This window comes from Sciurus carolinensis, chromosome 6 (assembly GCF_902686445.1).
Source record: "Sciurus carolinensis chromosome 6, mSciCar1.2, whole genome shotgun sequence".
NCBI lineage: Eukaryota > Metazoa > Chordata > Mammalia > Rodentia > Sciuridae > Sciurus > Sciurus carolinensis.
In genome coordinates, this window is record NC_062218.1 from 145,484,519 (window position 1) to 145,510,641 (window position 26,123).

At 39.2% G+C, this 26,123-nt stretch overlaps 1 pseudogene; it reads right to left on the reverse strand.

Moving 5' to 3' along the window:
- Positions 1–6,368: 6,368 nt before the first annotated feature.
- LOC124986447 (double homeobox protein A-like) lies at positions 6,369–7,043 on the reverse strand (annotated as a pseudogene).
- Positions 7,044–26,123: the final 19,080 nt, after the last annotated feature.

Here is a 26,123-nt window from a genome sequence, read left to right on the forward strand (position 1 = left end):
AAGAGTTTTTAAATTCTATGATATAAGCTAAGATAGTTACAGGTAAAATCATATGAAACCTAAGAGTAGCTGCAAAATAACTCAGAAATGGAGATACAGTTAAAGCAAGAGTAGCCAAGTACTAATAATTATCAAAACTCAATAAGGGGTAAGTCATAATCATTACATTATTTCTACTCTTGCATGTATTTGAAATTTTCCATAATGAAAAGCTTAAAATGAATAGAATACAGCATGAAATTTCAGAGGAATAATTTAAATATAACTAAGAAATGCCTAATTTGATGTAATTCATTAACCTTAAAAGAAATTAAAAAACCATTCTCAAAGACCATAGAGAATTTACTGTACAAATCCTGCAAACATGGAACACTATCTTTTTCTAAGAGTTTGCTCAATTTTCGTGTGACCTTCTGGCTAAGATGTGTCTTTTGTACCAGCATATATTTGGGTTTTTTTCTTATTCACAGAGAAACTTCAAATTTTGATTGGAGTATTTAATCCATGTATATTACTGAGAGATGAACTTAAATGTAAAATTTCTTGTTATTTATCCCACTCCAATGTTTTCATTTTTCTTTTGTGCCTTCTTTTGGATCAAGTAGTTTTATTACCCCAATTTTATCTTGCGTTGGTTAGTTAGCGTTCACTATTTCTGGCTGCCTTAGAGATTACAACATGTATCATTAAACTCACTTTGTCACTTCCCAATGAGAAACTTTATTTTACATCTCTCCTACATTTTGTATTATCAGTAAAATGTTTTATTTTACTTATATTTTAAACCCCATATGGCATTCTCACTTTATATAATCAATATTCCTCTAGATTTACCTACACATTTACTGTTTCAATCACTCATTTTTTCCTGTGTTTCAAGGGTCTTTTCTAAGATCATGCTTTCAGAAGAAAATTATTATGTCTTTTATGAATTTCCTAATATATTTTCCCATATTTTTGTTTACTTAAAATGTTTTTTACTTACTATAAGAAGGATATCTTCAATGGCTATAAGTAACATTTTAGTACTTTGAAAATGTCATTTTATTGTCTTATGGCTTTGTGTCTTTTCTTTTTTGCCTCTGGATACTTTTATCATTTTTTTGTCTTTTTGCAGTTTTACTGTGATATTTCCTGGTTGAATTTTCTTTTCCTTTATCCTGATTGTTCTTGAATCTGTAGCTTAATATTCAATTAGTTTGGGGAAATTCTTACCAAATATTTTCCCTGTCTCAATATAAAGATTTTTCTTTCTCATCTACTATGCAGATAAGCCATGTCAAACCTATCAGTTGTGTTCTTAATTTCAGTGTAACTTTCCATTGTAGCATTTGTATGCAATTTAAAAAAAAATAAATTCCAGGTGTCTGTTGAAATTTTCCATTATTTTACAGTCTATACTTGACATCAACATAAGTATCACCAATAAGTCTGTTTTATTAATTTTTTACTTGTTTTAATTAGTTGTACATAAAAGTAGAATGCATTTATACATTTTGATAGGTCATATTAAATGGAGTACAATTCCTCATTTTTCTGATTGTACATATTGTAGGATCACATTTATTTTTGCTGCAAGCTCTGGACAATGTCTTAATTCTACACAGATTTTCTTTACATCCTGGAGCCAGTTAAAATAGAATCTGCCCAATATATTCCAATAAAAGACAAGCCAATCAAGGTTGGAGTCCGGTCTTCGCAGAGCCTGATGCATTATTCTTCCACCTTCCTTCCTGGGGCATAGTCCCTTAGGGGCCTTACTAAGTGAAAAGCTTGAGTGTGTATCAAGGCACTTCAACCTGGGCACCAACTGGACCACAGTTCTCCCTCTCCATTAGCAAGAATGCTGATGGTTCTCTTTGCTTTTCAGCTGTATCCCAGCTGCTGTACAGACAGATGAAATAAGCTACCCAGGAATTGGAAAGGAATTGGGAAAATGCTCAAGAAGAAACTGAGGAGGAATGCTGGACTGAGAAGAGTTTTCCTTTTCAATGACATTGTGACCTGTCAAGTCCTAACTGATCAGACTCATTCTCCAATTCTGTCTCCCCAAGTCCATAAAATGAATAAAAGTTGCTACTCACTTTCTCAGTCTCTTGGTCCATGACAATTATAAATCAGTAAGTGTTCTGAGGAACACAATGGAAGACCCCAATGTACTTCTTTTTTCTCTTGGATCCCTCCATTCCTTGATGACTGGGTAGCTCCTTGATCCTTTCAAACAGATCATGGTTCTTGTATTTAACTAATTAAGTTTTAATTTAATTAAGTTTAATTTAATTAAGTTTTAATTTGAGTTTTTCTAATTATTATAGGAATGAGAATTTGTTTGCTATACGCTCTTCAACCCAATCTAGACACAGATGTCTCATGTTTGGATAGGGTCATGCAGATACATACAGCGGTGACCCTTAGTCATTTTGGTCTCAATACTCCTTTACCCAATAGTGAAAAACTTCATTGAGCTTGTTTACATGGATCTATTAAATATATTAAAATCTAACTTATTAGAAATTAAAACATCAATTTTAATATCTAAACTTAACAATAAACCTGTCACAGATGAACACAATTTTAACACCTTGATATTCAAGCAGTCACATGGAAAAAATTTGTGACAAGTGGCATTGCTTTGCAGTTTTGTAAATCTCTTCCATATTTCATTTCATAGAAGGCGGCTGGATTCTGTTATCTGTTTCAGCGTTTTGTTGTTGTTGTTGCCACAATGATCTGGCTATAGTGTGTGAAATAAACCCAACCTCACACAGATACATAGTTTAAGAAGTGTTTTAAGTCTTTTCCAACGATAATGGATTTTCTTGTCTGATACGAAACCTAAACTCAGTTTCCTCAAGTTGAATTAAGTTTCTGAAGCCATATCAATGAATATTTTTCATTCTGACATTTAAATCTCGAGGCCTATCTTCCTTTTCAAATGAATTTTTTCTCCAAGTTATTATGACATCATACATTGATCCTTTGGAAAATACTACTGGACCAAGTTGTATAGATCTTTCAAGTGTTAAATTTTTTCACTATCAAATCCTAGAAAACACATTGGTCAATATCACCATGATCATCATTATAAGTATTGAGGTACTATCAAACTTGAGGTGGCAGAAACAGGTTTCTCAAAACTTGAATTTTATCATTTGCAATAAATAGCCATTTTAACTTTTTCAAAGTGTTTGAAGTAAATGGAGCACTTTTTCCATTTTCAAGACCATGTCTACCAGATAACTAAGTCTAAAAGGCAATAGTTGTCAGAATACCCTTTGGAGTGAAATATGGCGTCCAATGGAAACAGTGGCCAGCTCAGATTGCAACACTCCTTCATGTTTCCGTAACCAAGAGAAATGCTTCATGTGGTATTTACATTTTGTCATACAGAATATCAATAAAAGGTCCTCAAGGATCAAGATCTAATTTTTATGCTTCATCATAAACACTAGGTGAATTTGGTAAACATATGTTCATACACATGTGTTGCCGCCCACGGCAATTTGTTACCACCTGCAGCAACAATTGCGTGGGTATTTATCGGAGGTGGACTGGAAACTGAGCTACTTCTATCATCTTTCTCTTTAGTGGACTGTTTTCTTGCTTGTTTGCTTGTTCCCTAGCTCATAGGGGAAGAAAGTCTCTGAGAGGAGAGAGAGAGAGAGGCTTTGCATAAAGAAAGAAAGACTTTGCTTAAGAGAGACTACACTTTCAGATCTATATCTTCTTAGTTCTGCTGCTTCTTCTTAAAGGTGCATCCTGCATCCTGCATCCTTCACTCTGCTATCTAGAGGTGTGGCTTTACTTCTCCATTCTGCAATCTGCAACCTGCGTTCTGCCATCATTCAGAGGTGCTGCTTATCCGATGCTTATCCGGTTATCCTCTCCACTAGCTGCTTATCCGGTTATCCCTGGTGCTTCCTATAGGTGTGTCTTATATACCTAAGGCAGCCAATCAGTTTAGGATTAGCACAATTGAGGCACACCCCTCGGTACCAGTCAAGAAAGAATGAGGAATATCTGTTGACCACTAGCACAAAGGAGACATTAACTAATTAGGCAAAAGTAGATCATGCCGTGTTAACACTAGTTATGCACCACCTCTTGACTCAACGCCAGCCGCCATCTTAGGGTTACCCAAACATGTCTTCTGCACACATGTATACACATCACAATCCTCAGTCTTCACAAATTCTTACTTGGGAATTTCCCAGTTTGCCAGTTGATTTGTAACCCCCAAATCAATACTTGCTACTCTTTGGCAGACTTTCTTGGACTTGCCAGAGTAGTAAATGACCCAATCCATCAGACATACTCATTCCCAGATAAGATCAAATAAGGCGATGATTCTCTGACATTTGTTTCAGATCCTATGAAATAAGCAAGTGCCCATTTTGCAGCCTCTTTAGTGCTGTGTTTTCTCATTTTTATGATTTTTGTAAATGGTTTTTTCTGTGTAAAATTGCCTCTAAACACAGTGCTGAAGAGCTGTGTAGTATTTCTAAACATAAAAAGGTTATGATGAGCCTTCCAGGGAAAATGTGCATTCAATAAACTTCTTTCAGGCTTATGAGTTACAATGCTATTGGCCATCGTTCAGTGTTAACAGATCAACAGTATGTATTAAACAAGGTGTCTTTGAACGGAAACATACAGCAAGCAAGGTCATATATTGGTTGGTGATGAAAATGCTGGGACTGGAGGCCCAGAGAAAACCACTCTTGTATCTCCTCAGGAACAATGTTTCAGTATTTGCTAATTGAAGGTTTGTGGTGACAACACAAAGGAGCAACATTTCAGAACGTGCTAATTCAATGTTTGTGGTGACTTTACAGAATGTAAATACTGAGAATAATGAGCACCTATATATATATGCATATATGTGTGTACATCCATATGGACAAATAATTGTGTGTGGTAAAGAATCTGCTGATTACTAATAAGATGTAGCACTACTACTTCATTTCTCCTAAGTCGCCAGAAATTTTATCCACTGTTGCTTTAGCACTATCAGCATGTCAGGCAATGGAGAACACATCTTAGTATTTCTGTGAGACTACTAAGGATGTGACTGTGGTTAAAAAAAAAAAAAAAAAAAAAAGTTTTTATTTCCAAACAGAACACAAAATCCTAATTTCTGACTTAAAATAAATCTATTTCCCTGGTACTGTTTACATCAATTTCACTCTTTTTGCCTTTATACGGTGGTGGTGTTTTCAAATTTTGACTCCTCAGGACTTTAATAAGTTTGACCACAAATATGTAAACAGAAGCAAAACTCAGACTTTGTCTTTCATTACCTAGTGTGTGTGTGTGTGTGTGTGTGTGTGTGTGTGTGAATGTTCTTATTTTATGTTGCTAATGCCCTTAAATTAGCTGTTTCTATATCATCTCTAAATTAATTCCATTGGTATACAAATTAAGCTTATAGGATTGCCCATTTACACATATTAATGTAGATGATATTTAGACAATGACTTTTTTATACTCACTTATTGTATATCAACTAAAAAAAAACTGTATAAAGAAATTCTTCCAGATAGTGTACATATTTTGTTCTTCAAATTTCATTTTACAGTTTTAACATCAGTTGATGATTTTTGCCTGAATCAATTGTCGGTACTGTGATGGCTAAAAAATCATTACTAAGTCTATTTTCTTCCTCCCAAAGTCCTGCTGAACTCTGACTCCAGGCTGCAGCACCAGGGTTGTGCAGGGCCCTTGGGGCCTGTCTGCCTCCTCAAGTCCTGATTATCATCTTTTGTCATGTGCAGAAGGCTTGGCTCAAGTCCCAACAGCAGGGGACACTCCCCAGGAAGACTCAAGAGCCCTAGAGCCCAGGCTGATGATATCGAATACGCTGGACTTGTCAGTGTCCACCATGTTCTAGCTCAGCTGCTGGCAAAACTGGTGCCCTTTGACTTGTGTTGAAAATGTTCCAGCTCTGCCCCAGCAGAAATCTATAAGTGCATCTCCAGGCACCTAACTGATGGCTCCTCACCCTCTCAGTGGGCCACTGATGCAGGCAGCAGGACATCTTGGTCAAGCAGAGTTCAGACTTGAATTCTGCCGGTGGCCAGAATAAGACAACATGGGTGTTTCGCGGTGCAAGCTTCCTGCCTGCCTTGCTCTGGGGGAGTTGTACTTGCTCCTGTCTTCTCTTCAACTCCTTGTAAAACCCCACAGAGAAGGTTGACGAAGCTGAGAGAGGGCAGAGGATGAAGCACACTAGCAATGTGTCTGTGGTGTGGACCCAGTAATGGTGAAGCACTCTTCAGTTTGTGAAGGAAGCTGGTTACCCTCAATGTTACCATTGTAGTTTGGATCCAGAAGGTTCCCCAAAGACTGAGTTCCCAGTGCAGCAGTGTTCAGAGGTGGGGCTTCTGAGAAGCGACTGGATCATGAGGGCTGAAGTTGGTGCCATCTTGTGTGTCTTCCATACCCTGAACTCTGTCACAGGTCTCGTCCCTGGACTTCTCCAAGTGATTCATCAGGTTCTTTTTTATGTCTTGTCCCTTATCTTGTTAAATGGATTCATCAGGCTCTTTTTTTTTTTTTTTTTTCTCTGCAAACCTAATCTAGATCTTCTATTTTGAAACCAAGTTGGTACTCTCAGCTCAGGAACTCCGATCTCCTCAGCAAGCTGTCCTCCGCAGTGGATACCAGGGTAGGGTTGTTCCTGAAGGCCTTGATGAGGGTGTGCAGCTGAGAGGGGCTGTAGGTGGTACAGCACCATTGGAACTCTTCACTTGGAATTTGTTCTGGAAGGTGATCTTGCCCAGGGTCTGACTGGATTCCAAGGCCTCCTTATGTTCTCCCCTCTTCCAGAATGGGTATCTAGCTCTGCTATTCTGAAACCAAATCTGGATTCTTGACTCTTCAGCATTGACTTCCAAAGCAAGTCTTTGTTTGGTGGCATAACCTGGGTATGTCATTTGGTTAAAGGTGTTGATGTGGGTTTTCAGCTGCTCTTTGGTGAATTCAGTGTGATCACACCTATAATTCTCTGGCATAGGCCTGTTTGAAGAGCTGTCTTGTGCCATGTTGGAAGAGGCCCAGTGGCCAAGAATCCATCCAAGAGTTAAAGCATGATTGAAGGAGTTATAAATACAAGAGATAAACTTAGTTTCACGTGATGCCAAAATAAACCAAAGGAAATTGAGAGAGGCCTTTTAGTTGTGCAATTACAGATATTATAGCCCACAGAAAGGAATATACAAAAAATTCACATATATTGCCTTTGTGTCTAAAATAAAATGTGATAGTTGGGAAAGAAAAATAACTAAGATTTATAGACAAAAGAGAAAGGAGACCTAAAGTGAGTGAGGGAAAAAGGAGATAAATGTGAAATAAGGACTAAAACTGAAGAAAGATCGAGATCACTAAGACATATGTTAGCACTCCCATCTTTCAATGAATCCTGTCATTGCCTCTGTCCTCACCTTCTCCTCAACATTATAGCAATGCTGTCTTCAAGGTTAGGGTTGACTCCTTGATCCAGTGTTGGAATGCTCAGCTGCTGGCCTGACCACCTCCATCTTGTGCTTCTCTGACCTGACATGTCTCCTTAATGTTTTTCCTTTAGACTGCTCTATTCTGCAGTTACCTTGGATTCTAGAACAATAGGTCTGATCGAGAAGCATCTTTATGACTAGGGAACAAAGCTACCCCTAAGCAATAGGGAGCCTCACAGAACCAATTACCCCATGATGAGATTGCCCCCCTCAAATGAAAGCAATTGCCCCATTGTCCAGCTGAGACTGAGGCTAGACCCCTAAGCAGGTTCCATCTCACTATGACAACTGTATCATCCCCTCAAGTGATAATGACCTTCCTTCCAGATCTTCACAGGACCAGTCAACCAGATAATAACCAAGATGGCCCACTCTGCCAACTATGCAAATGCCTAACCCTGGTCTTTGTTCCCCTTTTCTATTAGGCCTCAAAGTTCTTGTCAGCCCCTTGAATACAGATCTCAGATCACTGAACTGTTGGACCCATTTTTCCTGGCATGACCATGTTGATTAAAGCTCCTTTCCTGCCTTTCACCAATGTTCATCTCTTTGTTTGGCATCTTGGGACTCGTGCTAACCCTAGTCTGTTGGATACCTAGAGCTAGCTCCTTCACCTAGGACCCCAGTAACAAGACTGCAAATAAATTGGACTAAGTAGGTATAGTCCTTCCTAGGGCCCATAGGATGCTCTGAAGAATCCTAACTGTGAGAAAGGTCATGATCTGGAAGGGAATAGATATTCAGTCAATTATATTTTCAAGTAAGGAATAATGGAATTCCCTCTTTTCTCTCTGGGGTATAAAGAACGAAGAAAAATGGAACAGTAAGGTATGATTTGGGCCTTGCCTCTGAGGCATAAGAGTTTCAGACTTTTTGATCATGGTAAACAATTGGTTTGGGGACACAGGAATGAATCAAGGAGCCATGTAAGCTGATCCTAGACAGATGCAATGGTTCATCTCTGAGCATTTTATAAACCTGTCTAACTGCTGCTCAACAACCTGTGGAAGCTCAGCTGAGCCGTGGTGAGGGGAAGTTAGCAAGGTCTAAGCCTCTGATTAGGGCAGAGCAGTCGCCCTCTCGTGAGGCTGAACAGCAGCACCAGCAGCAGTCCTAGCAGAGGAGAGTGAAGCAGCAGGAAGCTCCAGATTGTCTTCAGGGTCGCCTGCAGCAGAGGTGGCCGCTGGAAGACAGACCATCTTGGCAGAACCTAACGATTTACTGTTGAGTAAATGTAGAAAAATATAAAGGCCCTTTCAGCAGCATTAGTTTTTAGCAATGGACCAAGTAGATCATGTCATGTACAAGCTATTAACTTCCTTGATAGCTCTAGCACCAGGCTAAAAACAGTAGTTTGGGACAAGTTTTAACGTTTGTGTTTCATACAAATTATTTTCAATTGTGGTTTTAGAGGTTTTCCTCTGGAATCAGGAAATGATGTAGGAAATTCAAGTCTTTCATTTCTTTAAAAACAAAACAAAACAAAAAAATAGCCCACCTTAGTCAGGGGTCAGGGTCGTCCTCCTCTGCAGGCCTTGCCTTTGGGAAGCTTTCCCTTGTTCTTCCTGTGCTGGTTTTGCTAATGCAGAACCAGGTTAGTCCAGTGTGGAAGCAGAGCCCTGTGTGTAATGGCATCTCTATTTCTCCAACTTTGAAACTGGTTAACAGCCCTTATCAGCAACTAAAAGCCTCCCACAGAAGACAAGTGAAGTGATTGAGAAACCCATAAAAAGCCAGAAAAAGAAAGCTTGGTAAAGTTAAAACAAATTTTAGCACAGGTCTACATTGATCTCCACAGTAAATATAAAAACCTAACGTATTTATTGGCCTTCTTTTGATTATAAGTCATTATTATTACACAGTTCTCACATCTACTAGTTCCATCCTAGTTGCGATCTTCCAGTAAAACACTGGAATGGAGACATTTTTAAAGATAAAGAGGCACAACAGCACTCAGATTTTAAACTTATAAAGTTATAAGTTTTTCAGGGTTCACTTGGGATATGCCATACACATAAACAATGAGAGTTAAAAAAAAAAAGTGGACTTTATAGCATATTTGTCTAAATTTTGTTCAATAAATGAACAAGGCATCTCTAAACAGCTATGCATATCAAAAGCTTTTTCAGGACATAACCTACTAGTTAAAAGTAAACACAACCAATGAAGAAAGCACAAAGACTCACTTCCAAAATGCACTTTTGTATTAAACTGCATTTCTGTTTCTAGAAGCAATAAGAAAATTGAAGTCATTAGAACCATTCATTCTGAAAAAGAAAACTTGAGGTCATGATTTTTCATCATCAAATACTGTAAAATCATTAGATGGAAAACAGTTTGCACTTACTCTGTAAAACCCAAAGTCAGAATTTAGATACTACCAGGAATTTTTTTTTTTTTAAGTCACAGAAGGAAATATTATGGGTATATACAATTGAGAACATTATTACTAAAAAAGAAGAAGAAATCTATCCAATCTTGGAATTGGACTGAGGTCCTTGTCACCAGAACTACTCAAACATAAGCCATTAGGGTATTTCAGAATTCATGGGGCTGGAAACATAGCTCAGTGGTAGAGCTATGTGCTTGGTACGGGCGAGACCCTAGGTGTAATCACCAGCACGTGCATGTGCGCGTGCGCGCGCGCACACACACACACACACACACACACACACACACACACAAAGATAAGTAATTTCAAGATTTATTTTATGTCTTTAGCAGTATTAACCTCTATTGAAAACAAAATCTTAATTTCTGGGTTCCTATAATAATGAGAGTGACTTCAAACATCAAAAACCACACTAATAAACAGTACAGAAATAAAAACCCAGTTTTTTAAACATTAAACTCCAAATTACACTTATGTAGGAAAATGAACTTTCTTAAACCAACAATGACCTTTCAAAGCTCATGTCAAAGCAGAGTCACACACAGACCAAGCAGAAAACAGGATTGGATAGAGGCAGACTAACATTGATGGAACCCAGGCAACTTGCCTCTAGAGAAAGAGGGTCCCACCTTCAGGGTCAGTTCTTCAAACAGGCCTGAGATACTGTGTTTCACAGCACCAGCTACTGAAGAATGGAAATGAAGGGATCTGAGGGTGCTCGGGACCACAGGTGGTAGATGTGGAAGCCAACATGTGTGCATGCGTTGGGTGGAAAGTGACCTGGTCATTAAAGCCCTCAAAATAAAAAGTAAAGTAGAGGTAAACTGAATCAGAGATAAAGTGATATGCAGAGAAGCAAAGACCCAAGAAACATAAATGCAGCAAGTACCAGTTTTAAATGTGGAATAAAAACTAATTTTTAAAGCTGTAAATTCCAAAACACTTTCCAGAAATCATATTGGACTTGAATTTACATATGAAAAGGATTCATTCTGCAGTGAAAAAAAAAATTAGAGAAAGGGATCAACTCCATGACATATAGCAAAATGCTATAAAGAATTCCATCGGAAAAAAAAAAAAAAAAGAATTCCATCAACTCTCCAAAAGCCATTAGTTGGCATTGAAACTCGTAACAAAACAAAACTGAGATGCCAAAAATAAACCAGTTAGAACTTAAAAACAAATTCAGTAAGGTTGCAAGATACAAAATCAACATGTAAAAACCAGTAGCAATTTTATAATCCAGTAACACATTTGCTGAAAGAAAAATTTTAAAGATAATTTCATTCACAAAAGCTACAAAAAAAATCTAAGAATAATTTCACCATGGAAATGAATGATCTCTGTAATGAAAATTTAGAAAATCTAATGAAAGAAATTTAAGAGGACACACACACACACACACACACACACACAAATGAAGAGACCTGCCAGATTCATAAGCTGGAGGAATTAGTATTGCTAAAATGTCCACACTCCCCAAAGTAGTTTCTGGATTCAGTGTAATCCTCTTTGAAATACCAATGGCATACTTTACAGAATTAGAAAAAAACAATCCTACAATTTGCATTGAATAACAAAAGCTGCCAAATTCACCAAGCAATCTTGAGCAAAGAGAGCAAAGCTAGAGTCATCCTCACCCCTGACCTCAGAACATACTCCAAAGTCACAGGAGCAAAACAGCATCATACTGGCATAAAATCCAATATGTAGCCCAATGAACAGAGTAGAGAACCTGAAACAAATCCAGCCAACTGACTTTTGCACAGGTGCAAAAACATAAGCTGGAGATGAACAGTCTCTTTAAAAAAGGTTCTAGGAAAACTGGATGTCCACATGCAGAAGAATGAATCTAGACCCCTATATCTAACTATATTAAGAAAAATGAATCAAAGACCTAAATGTAACATCTGAAACTATCAAACTACTAGAAAAAAAAATCAAAGGCAAAATACTTTAAGACATTGGTCAGGCAATGATTTTTTTAAAGACCCAGGAAGCACAGCAGTTAAAAAAAAATAGACAAATGAGATCACACAAAAGAGCAAACAACCTGTAGCAGGGAGAAAATATTTGTAAACTATTCATCTGACAAGAGATTAATATATGGAATAAATAAGGAACACAAAACAGCATCATAAAGAAAAGTCAAAACAATCCCTTAAAAATGGAAAAATAATCTCAATGGACACTTGCAAAAGAATATAAAAACAGCCGAATACAAGAAAATTTGGGAAATGCAAATCAACACCCTAATTAAAGTGGCTATAGTCAAAAAGAAAAAAAAAATAATGCTGGCAACGATGTAGGCTAGGGAAAGCTCTCGGTAGATTCTTGTTGGGAAAATAAATCACCTTAGCCACTATTGAAAACAGCATGGAGGTCCCTCGAAAAGCTAAAAATAGAACTACCACGTGATCCAGATATCCCATTACTGGGAAAACATCCAAAGGAGATGAAATCAAAATATCAGAGACATACTGTACTCCAAGTTTATTGCAGCACTTTATACAAGAGCCAAGATATGGAATCAGTCAAGGTGTCCATCAACATAGACACAATGGAGTGTTTCTGGCCATAAAGAAAGCCTGTCATTTGCGGCAACATGAATGGAACTGAAGGACATATGTCAAGTGAAATAAAACAGGCACAGAAAAATAGTGGACGTTCTCACTCATACGTAGAAACTAAAAGGGTAAAAGTCCTAGAAGTAGAGAATAGACTAGTGGTCACTTGGGGCTAGGAAGAGTAACGGGCAGGGTAGATGGGGGAGGGTGGGAAATGGGTACCAAGAGACAGACAGGAGGACTAGTCCTACTATACTGAACGTAGTAGGGTGACTATAGGTTAGGACAATTTATTATACATTTCTTGAAGAACTAGAAGAGAGGAATTCAAAGGTTGCCAGTACAAGGAAATGATAAATATTTAAGGAGATGGAAATGCTATTACCCTGATATGATCATTACACATTGTATACATATATCAAGTTATCATACTGCATCCCATAGTAATATACAATTATCTTCCAATTAAAAAAAAAACAACTGCAATGTATAAAGCAAGAATGCATCGACATTTTTAAGAAATTCAAGGAAAGCAAACATGAGCCAACAACTTTATATCTACTTGAACTACCCTTCAAATATGAAGACTATAATAGAACAATTTCAAACCTTGAAGAATTGGGGAATATTAAACTCACAAGATGTTCCTGAGGAATTTACTAGAGCCTTGCTCTTCAAAATGTGGTCTGCAGTCAGCAGCAATGCCACTCAGGAGACCGTTAGACACGCACAATCTCAGGTCCTACCTTAGGATCTTCTCAGAATCTGCATATTACAAGCTTCCCAAGGGCTTAACATGCACAGAAAAATCCCACAAGCTCTGTACTATAAGACAAACTTCATCCAATCAAAAGATTTCAGTGGAAACTGGCAAAAGGATTAGTGTGTCTTTTATTTATATCTGAAAATATGCTTAATTATAGGTCTGCCACCAAAACCAAGGAGAAAAGATAAATGTTTTGCCAAAGTCGGACTATCACAACTGAAAGATGGAAAAAAGGAGAAGTCAAACAATATTGTCTGAGAGAAGAGGTGGTGGTGTTGTCTTCATCTTTTGGTCGCTGTGACCAAACACCTGCCAAGAACAACTTAGAAGAAGAAAAGGTTGATTTTAGCTCAGAGCTCCAAAGAGTTAGTCAGGTTGACCCTGTTGCTCTGGGTCCAAGGTGAGGCAGAACATCTCAGTGGAAGGATTTGGAGGAAGCGAACTATTCCATACCCAGCAGCCAGGAAGCAGAGAGAGGGATGCACCAAGGAGCTGCGGGGCAGATGCGCCCTTCCCGGGCCTGCCCCCACCATTCCACCCGCACACATTCCACCCAGGCAGTCCATTCAAACTAGGAGAGACTGACGAAGTCACAGCTCTCACAGTCCACTCATTTGACCTCCAAACATCCCACAGTAATACAGGAGCCTTTGGGGGCACCTCAGATCCAAACCATAAAAAGTGGGTAACAAAAGATCAATATAAAGGCCATCAAGAGCACCAAAATGCATACCTTCCAAAATTTTCCATTTTTTTTTTATTGTATTGACTAATAACCCTAATTTATTCATAGTGGAGACAGAACATTCTTGTTCTTTCCTAATTTTACCAAGGATGCCACTAACCTTTCCCATTTGTAAGGCCATGGTTTATGATGGGCGTGTGGGTTTCCCTGTGTATCCCTACTTTCTTGCCAGATTTTAAGCTGTGGCCACTCATAGTTCCTAGATGTCATGGCAGTTCCTTGTCAGTTTCAAGCTCTCCAAATGCTGCTGACTTCTCCAGAGCCAGCAGGATGAGCTCAGGATCCGTCTGCGAAGACTCTTGGATAACACAGCTTCATGAGGGGCATGGCTCTCCCGCATGTTTGCCCTGCTCTATTGGCTAGAGGTAAGCCGCGGATTCTACCTGCCCTGAAGAGGGAGGATTATTCTAGACGGCAGGGCAGGGCAGGTGTGGGTGTTCACTGGTTTTGTCAACCAGGGCAGCCTCTGTCCACCAGCCAGCAAGGAGCAGAAGCCTCTGACAACAGTAGTGAAATGTGCCTCGGGGTGGCTACAGCCCAGGTGATGATGTTCCCCAACTGTCCTGCAAGAGACCCTGAGGAGGAAAGCTGCTAAGCCACACCTAGACTGGCTCACCCACAGAAACCCTGAGATAATAAATGTTGAGTTAAGCCACTGTATTTTAGAGTAATGTGTTACACAGCAGTAGGTAACTAATGCAATAAATGAATTTATGATTCCTCATTAGATCTGGGGGAAAAAACACAGATAACAAAAGATATTACTGGGAAAACTGGAAAATTTTGAATATAAGCTTTGTCCTGGATTATGAGAAATTTTATGGATGCCATATTAGCAGGGCTACATGAGAAAATGACTCTGCTCTTGGGAGTTACATACTCAAGTATTTAAGATGGCAACTCACTTTCAAGCAGTTCAATGCACAAAAAAAAAACACAGTAAAACAGTCATTCCTGTGTTTAGCAGGGTGTATGAGGTATATTGTTTAAATGTGGTGTGGGTGTGCAGAAGGAGAGTAGCAGAGTACTAGTAATTTGCAAATGTACACAAAGGGCTTATGAATGTTCCTTGCATTAGTCTATTTAAGTGACAATTTTAAAATGTCATTGTATGAATTAAAATTTCCAACAATTCTGTAGATTTTTAAATCTTCAACTTAAAAGTTTATATTTTAAAAATGGTGACTGCTGGGATCACCAGTACAGTTTTTAAAACCTACAGTGACTCTACAGAGATGGGGGATGGGAGAAATCCCACAGCCTTGTCCACTCCTCAGCCCCCACCAGGGCCATCTCTGGGGATACAGTGCAATAAGGAATATGATTAGAAAACCACAAAATGGATACATTTGCAGTTCCTATTCCTTCTTGAGCATCTGCAGCGTTATGCTTCTTGATTCATTGTAAACCTGATCATGAGGCAATTGTTTTGCCTTTACCTGAAGATCAGCTTCAATTATTTCAGGTGGACACCTTTCAGAAAGTCACTAGAGAGCTAATTAGATGCTTTGAGTTAAAACAAAGCTCCATTTCCTGCACAGAGTGCATTGGGTTTACCTAGGATTGTGTTAAAATGCAGATCCTGATCCACTGGGTCTAGAATGGGGCTCCTGAGTTTTGCTTTTCTAATCATCTCCCAGGTGGTGCTAGCACTGCTGGTACCAGGATCACATTTCTGCCTCCAAGCTCTTAGAGCAACTTCCCAGCAGGCTGTCAGTTAAAGTGCAGTTAAAACTCCTTAGTCACTGCAGCACTAGTAATTGACCTGTGGATCCACTTGCTCAAGGAGGTAAAAATATATGTATAAAGAGGTTTGCTACACACACTTGCAATCACAGAAGAAAGGAAACGATCTAAATGTCTATCAATAGGAGAATGGTCAGATAAATTATGGTTTTATCTATATAAGGCAACACAAATCTCTTTAAAAGCTGCAATATGTACTTGTCCTGTGATCTGACAAGTCAATCCTAGTTATTTTCACAAGAGAAATGAAATAGGACAATACAGAGACCTCTGCGAATATGTTCATAGCAGCTTTACTCATGATTTCCAAAAACTGGTAACAGTCCAGGTGCCTCTCAATAGGAAAGTGGATAAACAAACTTTAGTGTAGTCATAAAATGGATTACCAGTCAGGAAAAAACACTGCAGCAATCCTCAGACCATAGATGAGCCTCAAAAGCATTAGACTTAGTGAAAGACCTGCCGAGAAAAATACACACTTTCTGGAGTTGTGATAATTATGTATTCCTTGAGAAAGACAGGAGTTATGCAGGTAGATCTAGTCATCAAAACTTCTCAAATGTTACTCTTATGATCTTTGAATTTCAAATTTCACTGTAGGTACAACATACATTTCCACAAAGGGGAAATGTATTCAAATATGGACTTCTAGCAAATGATATGCATAGGAAGTATTTAGGAGGTGCACCAATACTATCTGCAACTTACTTTGAATGCATGGAAAAAAAAATGACATGTTAAGAGCTGGGTAGAGGGCGGGATATGGGTGTGGGTAGGTGATGATGCAAACGTAGTAAAGTATTAATGGTAGATGCTAGTGGAAAAAAAAAATCCTTAACCTTTCTGTTCTTTTAAATTTCTTCATATTAAATTGTTGGGAAAAGTGAGATAGACGTATTTTGACATGGGGGAAAAATCACAAGCAGGGACTACAGTTGTAGTGCAGTGGTAGCATCCTTGCCTAGTATGTAGAAGGCACTGGGTTCGCCCCTCAGTACCATATAAAAATAAGATATTTTGTCTATCTACAACTGAAAAAACTTTTTTTAAATCTTAAAAAAAAATCACAAGCAAATTATATCTTTATATGGTGAAAAACCAGTTGCAGATACAACCACACGTGAGATTTCTGGGCAGACAGACAGGACCTTAGTGGTTATTATAAGCAAAAATAAGCAACACGGTTTCAGCACCATTATGAAAACACGAATAACCAGGACGGAAGCAGACCTCAAGGGATCACAGGCTTTCCTTTGTTCTGCAGCAGAGTCGATCCATCAGGCACTGGAAGCGCCCATTTTCTGGGCACAAAAATGGCCGTGGGTTACAGAAGGAGTCTGATTTTATAGCTGACAATGAGGGGGAATCAATCACTGGAGACTGAGGCAGAATGCGCCACTTTGGGCTGTCAGGAAAAAAGTTGTAGAAAAGTCCACACCTCCTTGTCACTGGGAAAAGCTCAGAACTCAGTGTTCACTGCTGTCTTCTTCCTATGGGACCCATTGTCACCTAGAGCTTCACTATTTGCTTCTCTCCTTCTAGGACCCACCAGCAATGGGAAATGGCAAACATCCAGAAGCCAGGGGTTCAGCCTCTGCCTTCTCCCTTCAGGACCCTTTCTGGTTGGGAAGGAATGAATGCTTTTGGTGGAGATGCTGGGGATGAACCCAGGAAGGGATGCAAGTTTGCCTCTTTCTCTCAGGGCCCATTGTTACTGGGAAAGGATTTACTGGGAGAGGTTTAATGGTCTTCCATTTTTCCCACAGGGCTCTCTTGTAGGAATATTATTTTCCACAACCCTTCAGTTATTACTTCTGAAGAACAAGAGAAGGTGTTGGAAATAAAGACAGAGGCTTTCCCTTTCAAACTGGGAGGAAGGAAGCTTAGAAATGGCAATACTGTCAAAAATAACATTAGAAAAGCAGACAAATTAATGACCCCAAACAGCCAAAAGCAGGGTTGGTGTTGTATGTAATGATATGTGTGTTGAAACACAAAGCCAGCATGGATGGCTGCTCTGGCCTTTACAACTCAAACAGAAATATGAGGCCCTCTCCTTGATCCTATCTCTGTGCAGCCAATTGTCATGACCACGGAAGAACACAACGGTTTGCACTAAAATGAATGCATGAATGCATTACTGATTACCTCTTCTGCAGTAATAATGAAAACAACTTGGTCTCTTTCCCACAGCACTCCCAAGAGAGAAAATTCAGACACCCAGGCGTGTGAGGGTGACCTGCAGCGCTGGTTGTAATGAGGAGCTTTGGGATGCCTGCTCAGTCGACAGAGGATTGACATAGGGTATAATCCCAGGCCTAGACCTCTAGCCATGGCTAATTGCACTAGGATGAGCAACTTAACCAAGACAGTTCAATCCAATTCCCTTTCCCATGAGTTCAGGATTAAACTAATACTCAGGCATTAATTTTTGTTAGTGCTGGGCCAGAGAGAACATACAAGCTCCGGAATTATGGAGAGGTTATTTTTCCATCAAAATGCAAGTGAGAAGCAAAAAAAAAAAAAAAAACTGATCTACCCAAAGAGAGAAAGACCTAGGCACCCTACAGAGAGAAGTAAAGAGCTAACGGGCCCCAGAGAAATACAGAGAGTAGCTACCTGATTCCCATTCATGCCTTGCACTCCTGTCCCCCTGTATCTTGTAAACCACATTCGTGGGCCGTTGCCCCTGGCTTCCATGTAACAACCCTGAAGTTGTCCAGAGAATTTCTTATTTTCTTCAACCAGTCTGAAGAATTCTTCTTGCAGCCTGAAGAGTCAAAACTAAGGCAATGATTGAAGAAGAATCTGCAAAGTGCAATTCAGGAGGCCAGAGGAGATACCACTGGAGGCTGTGAGATCTCTGAAAACTTCACACCACCTCAAATGTCACCAGAAACCAGACTCCAAAGGCCTTGATACTCTCAACCCCTCTCCCACTGCTGTGCAATGCATACAGTCGCCCCCGCCACTTTGAGATGTCACATTAGGTGACTGCTTTGCTCCTCCCAGCTGTGGTTCAGAGGCAGATGCCATTTGGAGATGCTAAAGTCTTTATCAGTCATCACTCCTAAATTATCATTCAGTCTTGTTTTGTAAATCCAAACTTAAGAGAGTCGCCTAACCATCATTTATAAGTGAATTTTTACCGCAAACTCTTCTGACATAAAAATTCTCAGGAGAACAGATATTCTGGGCCACTAAAAGGCAACCCAAACCCATTCTTTACGTCTCATTTTTCCTATGTTGGACCAATGAAGAAGTCACTAATGATCATAGAATCAAACTAGTGTAGACCAAGGATTCTGTGACTTGAGCTCCTTCATCTATTAGGAAAATCTTTCCAGTTTCTGAGTGCATCTTTCTGAACATAAGTGCATGAACACCAAGGGCTGCCTGTCACTTGAGGGCTCTGCAACTCCTGGTAAGTGTCAGAATCTCTGAGCTTTCTAACTCCACATTCCTACCATCCTGGAAGTAACATCTGTTTGTATCAAACAGATACAAACACTCTCCTCAGCTGTAGCAAAGTGCTGAAGACTCCACATCTGGATTACACTTTTCTGGCACAGAGGAAACAAAATAATAATAATTTATTATTATTATTATTATTATTATTCTGGTTTAAAATGCTGGACTCTCAGACAGCATTCCATTTCAGCAGCTTCTTGGTTACACAGCAGTAATAAGCAGTCAAGGTAAGGGGACGGCAATGTGCATTTGTCCACTCAATTAACATCTGAGTGTCTTCATGGCAGGTTCAGCACTAGGTGCTCAGCTTATGGGGAAGGTCAGAATAAACATAATAGGAAGCATAGTGAGCTCTTTGAAGAAAAAGGAGGTGAGGTGAAAGTGCAGGTGAGGTAAGGCAGGCAGAGAAAAATCTCTGATGGAGGATGTTGGGGTAAAATACTGGAGGGAAGGAGGCAGAGGTGAACTGCATGTGCAAAGGTCCTGAGGAATGACCCTACCCACAGAGCAGTCTCTCAGGACAGAGGTGATGTCATGCAGAGTGAAACCTGGCCTTGATGTGCATGGATTAGGCACTGCCTGGGGTCCTTATGCCTCACTGTCTCCATAAATCCCCTTGGATTTGTCTGTGTGCTTTGCCACTTTTCAAAGCTCCAAGGTAATTTGTTTAAAAAAAAAAAAAAAAAAAAGTTAATGAGGGCTAGGGTCATAGCTCAGTGGTAGAATGCTCACCTGGCACTGGGTTTGATTCTCAGCACCACATAAAAATAAGAAAATAAAGGTATTATATTCATACGCAACTTAATTTTTAAAAAATAGTGGTTATTTGGAAGTAAAATGCTCTCTTTTCCCAATTTACCCAACCCTATTTCATCTGCCAGGCCCAACATTAAAATTTGTCACATAAGCACTTTCTGATGTGAAAAATAATAACCAGAGGCTAGCAAAAAGTAATGAAATAAGATAATCTAAATCAAATAAAAAGCATTAGCATTATAAATTTTGCTGATGACATGATCTTATATTTAGAAGACCCAAAAAAACTCTACCAGAAGACTTCTATAACTGATGAACAAGTTTAGTAAAATAGCAAGATACAAGATCAACATATAAAAATCAATTGCTTTCCTAGACGCCAGCAATCAATCTGTTGAAAAAGAAGTTAGGAAAACTATCCCATTCACAATGACCTCAAAAAAATTAAAATAAAATAAAATACTTGGGAGTTAATCGAATGAAGGAGGTGAAGGACCTCTACAATAAAAAACTATAAAACACTGAAGAAAGAGATTGAAGAACTTAGGAGATGGAAAGACCTCCCAGGTTCTTAAATTGGAGAAATTAATATTGTCAAAATGGTCACACAACCAAAAGCATTATACTGACTCAATAAAAATCCCCCTCAAAATACCAGTGACATTCTTCACAGAACTAGAAAAAGCAGTTCTAAAATTCATCTGGAAAATGAGAGATCCAGAATAGCCAAAGCAATTCTGAGCAAAAAGACTGATGCTGGAGGCGTCGCAATGCAAACCTCAAAATACAATACAGAGCTAACAAAAACAGCATGGTACTGGCACCAAAGCAGACGTGAAGACCAATGGAATAGAAGCCACAGAGACAAACCCACAAAGATAGTCATCTGATACTAGAGAAAGGGGCCAAAAATATATGTAGGGGAAAGGACAGCCTTTCTAACAAATGGTGCTGAGAAAACTAGATATCCACATACAGAAGAATGAAACTGTACTCCTCACTTTCACCCTGCACAAAAGTCAATACTAAGTGATCAAAGACCTAGAAATTACACCAGAGACTCTGCAGCTGCTAGAAGAAAATGTAGGCCTAAACACTGGCACAGATATTGACTCCTCAACAAGACTCCTAAAGTACAAGAAATAAAACTAAATATCAAAGACTGGGATGGCATCAAATTATAAAGCTTCTGCACAGCAAAGGAAATGAGTGTGAAAGAGAACCTACAGAATGAGAGAAGATCTCTGCCACCTTCCCCTCAGGGCATTAATATCCAGAATATATAAAGAACTTTAAACAGACATTATTACCTTATGTACATATATGACTGGATGACCAATGTGATCCTGCAATATGTACAATCAGAAAAATGAAAGATTACACTCCATTTATATATGACCTTTCAAAATGTATAAGTGCAGTCTACTGTCATGTACAACTAATTATAACAAATTTAAAAATTAATTAAATTATAAAAGGAAAAAAAACACCAAAAAACAAATAACCTAATTAATAAATGGGCAAAAAAAATTTAACTGACACTTCTCAAAAGAAGAAATACATGGGCTGGGGATCTAGCTCAGTTGGTAGAGTGCTTGCTTGCCTGTCAAGTACAAGGCCCTGGGTTCAATCCCCAGCACAAAAAAAAAAAAAAAAAAAAGAAGAAGAAGAAATACAAATGGTTAATATTTATATGAAAAAGTGTTCAATATCTCTAACCGGGAAGTGAACATCAAAACTACATTATTTCATCTCACGGCAGTCAGAATGGCAATCACCAAGAATACAACTAAGTGTTGGCAAGGATATGGGGGGTAGGTACATTCATACATTGTTGGTGGGACTGCAAATCAGTGCAACCACTCTGCAAAGCAGTATGAAGATTTCTCAAAAAACTAAGAATGGAACCACCATATGAATCAGCTATTTGACTCTTCAGTATCTATCCAAAAAAATCTAGAACCAGCATCGTATTAGGAACGTGGCCTCATCTGTGTTCACAGAGGCACAAGTCACAATAGCGAAGCTCGGGAACCACCTAGGTTCTCTTCCATAGATGAATGGATTAAAAAAATATGATATATACACATACATGTATTCATATGTATATAATAGATATGTGAGAGAGGAAGGAAAGCTAAAGAAGATATATAACCCAAAATCGAAGGAAAGCATCAATCACTATGGCTAAATAAAAATTCAAAACCTTTAAACAAGGGCCAGAGATGCAGCTCAGTGGTAGGAGGCTCGACTAGCACGTGCAAGGCCTGGGTTCCATCCCAGCACCACAACCAAAGACAAACACAAAACCCATGAAGTAGTAAAAGACAGATATGGTGGGAAAATGAGGTAAATTCCTCAATGCATAAAAAGCCCAGAAAAATTTATCTGGAAAACAGACTATTTCTCATTCCTTCGGAAGTAGACATCCACCAAGAAAAGAAACGCAGACAGCTTTCAACACGTGTTCAGGGGCACATTCAGAATTGAAGAAATGTAACTTAAAACCACTCGTCATATTAAAAACAGAACTGGTAAGCCCGGCACGGTGGTGCATGCCCGTCATCCCAGCGGCTCCAGAGGCTGAGGCAGGAGGCTCATGAGTTCAAAGCCAGCCTCAGCAACAGTAAGGCGTTAAGCAACTCAGTGAGACCCTGTCTCTAAATAAAATACAAAATAGAACTGGGGATGTGGCTCAGTGGTCGAGTGCCCCTGAATTCAATTCCCGGTACCAAAATAAATAAATAAATGGAATAAAATAAAGAAAGAAGGAAAAAATCAGCATTGCTGAGGATGGCGATATAACAATTTAAACTTCACATAAACTTCACATGCCCTTTGGCAATTATACTTTAAGCAAATATACTTGAAGCAATTCATCCCAATAGGTACATTCTTATACATGTGTCAAGAGGAAAAACTAAGGCTGTAGGATGATTCATAAAAGTAAATACCTGGCCAAAAAAAAAAAAAAAAAAAAAAAAAAAAAAAAAAAAGCTTAAACAGGGATGAGGAATGAGTTAACAGAAGGACAGAACAGCCACACTGTTGTAACACTGTACAGCCATTATAAAGATTGAGGTTGCCTTATATGGGCTGAGAAGAGCTTCTAAATACACTGTAAAGTAATGAAAGCAGGACGGAGTCATTACAGATGTTACAGACACATTCCATACACACAAGAAAAATGCACAAGCAAGCACTGACCGCGAGAACTACGTGTCACAGCTGATGCGACCAAAGCTCGTTGGTGTTATCAGCCCACGATGACACTGCCAATGACTAGCTAGATGAGGTCCCAACCCCAGATCTGCCAGACTCCAAAGCTCACACCGCTGATCACGAAGCTCTTACCACTAGATGATGCCGGAAGTTCAAGAGCAACCAGGAAACAAATGGCAGGACATTTCCTACTTCCTACTTCCCGGACAACCAGGTGGAAAAAGGAAGAACCCTATAAAAAAGGAACTAATGGAATTTGACAGAAGAAAGGCATCTTCATCTTCAAGTTCTTGAAAGGAAAAGGCTGATATGACAGAAGAACATGCAGCTGTCTTCCCTTCCCAGGGACAATCCAGAAAGACAAGCAGGGTTTGTTAACGTTTAGAACTCTCTCTCCCAAGTGAGTTTTAGGTGCAAAACCAATCAGCTGGAATCTTACCCTCTGAGCCTACATGAAACACAGTGGTTGCCTTACTCACTAAATTGCTACAAGTTTAAAAATTAGATAAATCCCCAGCTTGTTTGAAAGCACTTGACGTTAAATAAACCTACGTATCTAGACCCAGTCATGAACATTCTACCACATGTTGCTGACCCATTAGGGTAAGGAGAACTCTGGGAGGGGTTGGGAAGCCTAGAACCTGGCACAACTGCTTTCCAGCATTTGAGTTGTTCTCTGACATGGCCAATAATAGAAGCGATCTTGTCTTCAACAATTTACTTCTGAGGGAACAGACTCTAGTATCTGGTCAGTCTAGAGTCTGAAGGCCAACTCTAGGCCTCATGTCTAATCAGACGAAGCCAATGCAATTTTTTATCTCAAGATCTAAGTGGCCTGGGAGTTTGTTTTATGACTGAACCAAATGAATGGCAGGGCTCTAAAGTCCACAGATCCCTGCTATTGAAGTTCCCAACACCACCTTCCTGAAGCTTCTTCCATTCCATGAACAATCTTAGCGTCCTCTTTAAGCTGCCCAGAGGAAGTTTGTTTTTTCAAACAGCAAAGCAACACGGAAGAATATTGTTCTGCCTGTTACACCCCCAATATTCATTTCCCATTTTTCCTGCCAAACAGAACCCCGATTTTGTTTGGCATGACAGTATTACTATAAAACACTCCATCACTCTTTCTCCCTTACAGCTGAAGACAGTCATGTGACTTATCCCTGGCCCCTGAGTCACTGAAGGAACTTCCCAAGAGCTTCCTTAGAAACAGCCAGACACTGCACACTGCAATCTTTGGCCATTGGCTCCTGTTGCCTCTTTCACTGGAAGGCAACAGGTGGCTGGGAGCTGCTGTCTTACAACCCTGACTCTGAGAACCACTCCTGAGGGATGAAGAAGAGGGAGAGAGAAGGGACCTATGTTCTTTAAGATACCGTGAACCCCTATGCTGGCCTCCCCTCCTAACTGAGGTGAGAAAATAAACCTCCACTTGGTTCAGAAGCTTGGACACTTTTTTTTTTTTTTTTTTTTTTGCATTTTTTTTTATTGTAAACAAATGGGATACATGTTGTTTCTCTGTTTGTACATGGAGTAAAGGCATACCATTTGTGTAATCATAAATTTACATAGGGTAATGTGGTTTGATTCATTCTGTTATTTTTCCCTTCCCCCCCCACCCCTCCCACCCCTCTTTTCCCTCTATACAGTACTTCCTTCCTCCATACTTGCCCCCTCCTTAACCCTAACTCTAACCCTAACACTAACCCCTCCCACCCCCCATTATGTGTCATTATCCACTTATTAGCAATATCATTCATCCTTTGGTTTTTTGAGATTGGCTTATCTCACTTAGCATGATATTCTCCAATTTCATCCATTTGCCTGCAAATGCCATAATTTTATCATTCTTTATGACTGAGTAATATTCCATTGTATATATATACCACAGTTTCTTTATCCATTCATCAATTGAAGGACATCTAGGTTGGTTCCACAATCTGGCTATTGTGAACTGAGCAGCTATGAACATTGATGTGGCTGTATCTCTGTAATATGCTGATTTTAAATCCTTTGGGTATAGGCCAAGGAGTGGGATAGCTGGGTCAAATGGTGGTTCCATTCCAAGTTTTCTAAGGAGTCTCCACACTGCTTTCCAGAGTGGCTGCACTAATTTGCAGCCCCACCAGCAATGTATGAGTGTACCTTTCTCCCAACATCCTCGCCAACACCTGTTGTTGCTTGTGTTCTTGATAATCGCCATTCTAATTGGGGTGAGATGGAATCTTAGAGTGGTTTTGATTTGCATTTCTCTTATTACTAGAGATGTTGAACATTTTTCCATATGTTTGTTGATTGCTTGTAGATCTTCTTCTGTGAAGTGTCTGTTCATTTCCTTAGACCATTTGTCGATTGGGTTATTTGTAGTCTTGGTGTAGAGTTTTTTGAGTTCTTTATAGATTCTGGAGATTAGTGCTCTATCTGAAGTATGATTGGCAAAGATTTTCTCCCACTCTGTAGGCTCTTTCTTTGCATTGCTGATAGTTTCCTTTGCTGAGAGAAAGCTTTTTAGTTTGAATCTATCCCAGTTATTAATTCTTGCTTTTATTTCTTGTGCTATGGGAGTCCTGTTGAGGAAGTCTGGTCCTAAGCCGACAAGTTGAAGCTCTGGACCTACTTTTTCTTCTATAAGATGCAAGGTCTCTGGTCTGATTCCGAGGTCCTTGATCCATTTTGAGTTTAGTTTTGTGCATGGTGAGAGATATGGGTTTAGTTTCATTCTGTTGCATATGGATTTCCAATTCTCCCAGCACCATTTGTTGAAGAGGCTATCTTTTCTCCATTGCATATTTTTGGCCCCTTTGTCTAGTATGAGAAAATTGTATTTATTTGGGTTTGTGTCTGTGTCCCCTATTCTGTACCATTGATCCACCTTTCTATTTTGGTACCAATACCATGCCGTTTTTGTTACTATTGCTTTGTAGTAGAGTTGAAGATCTGG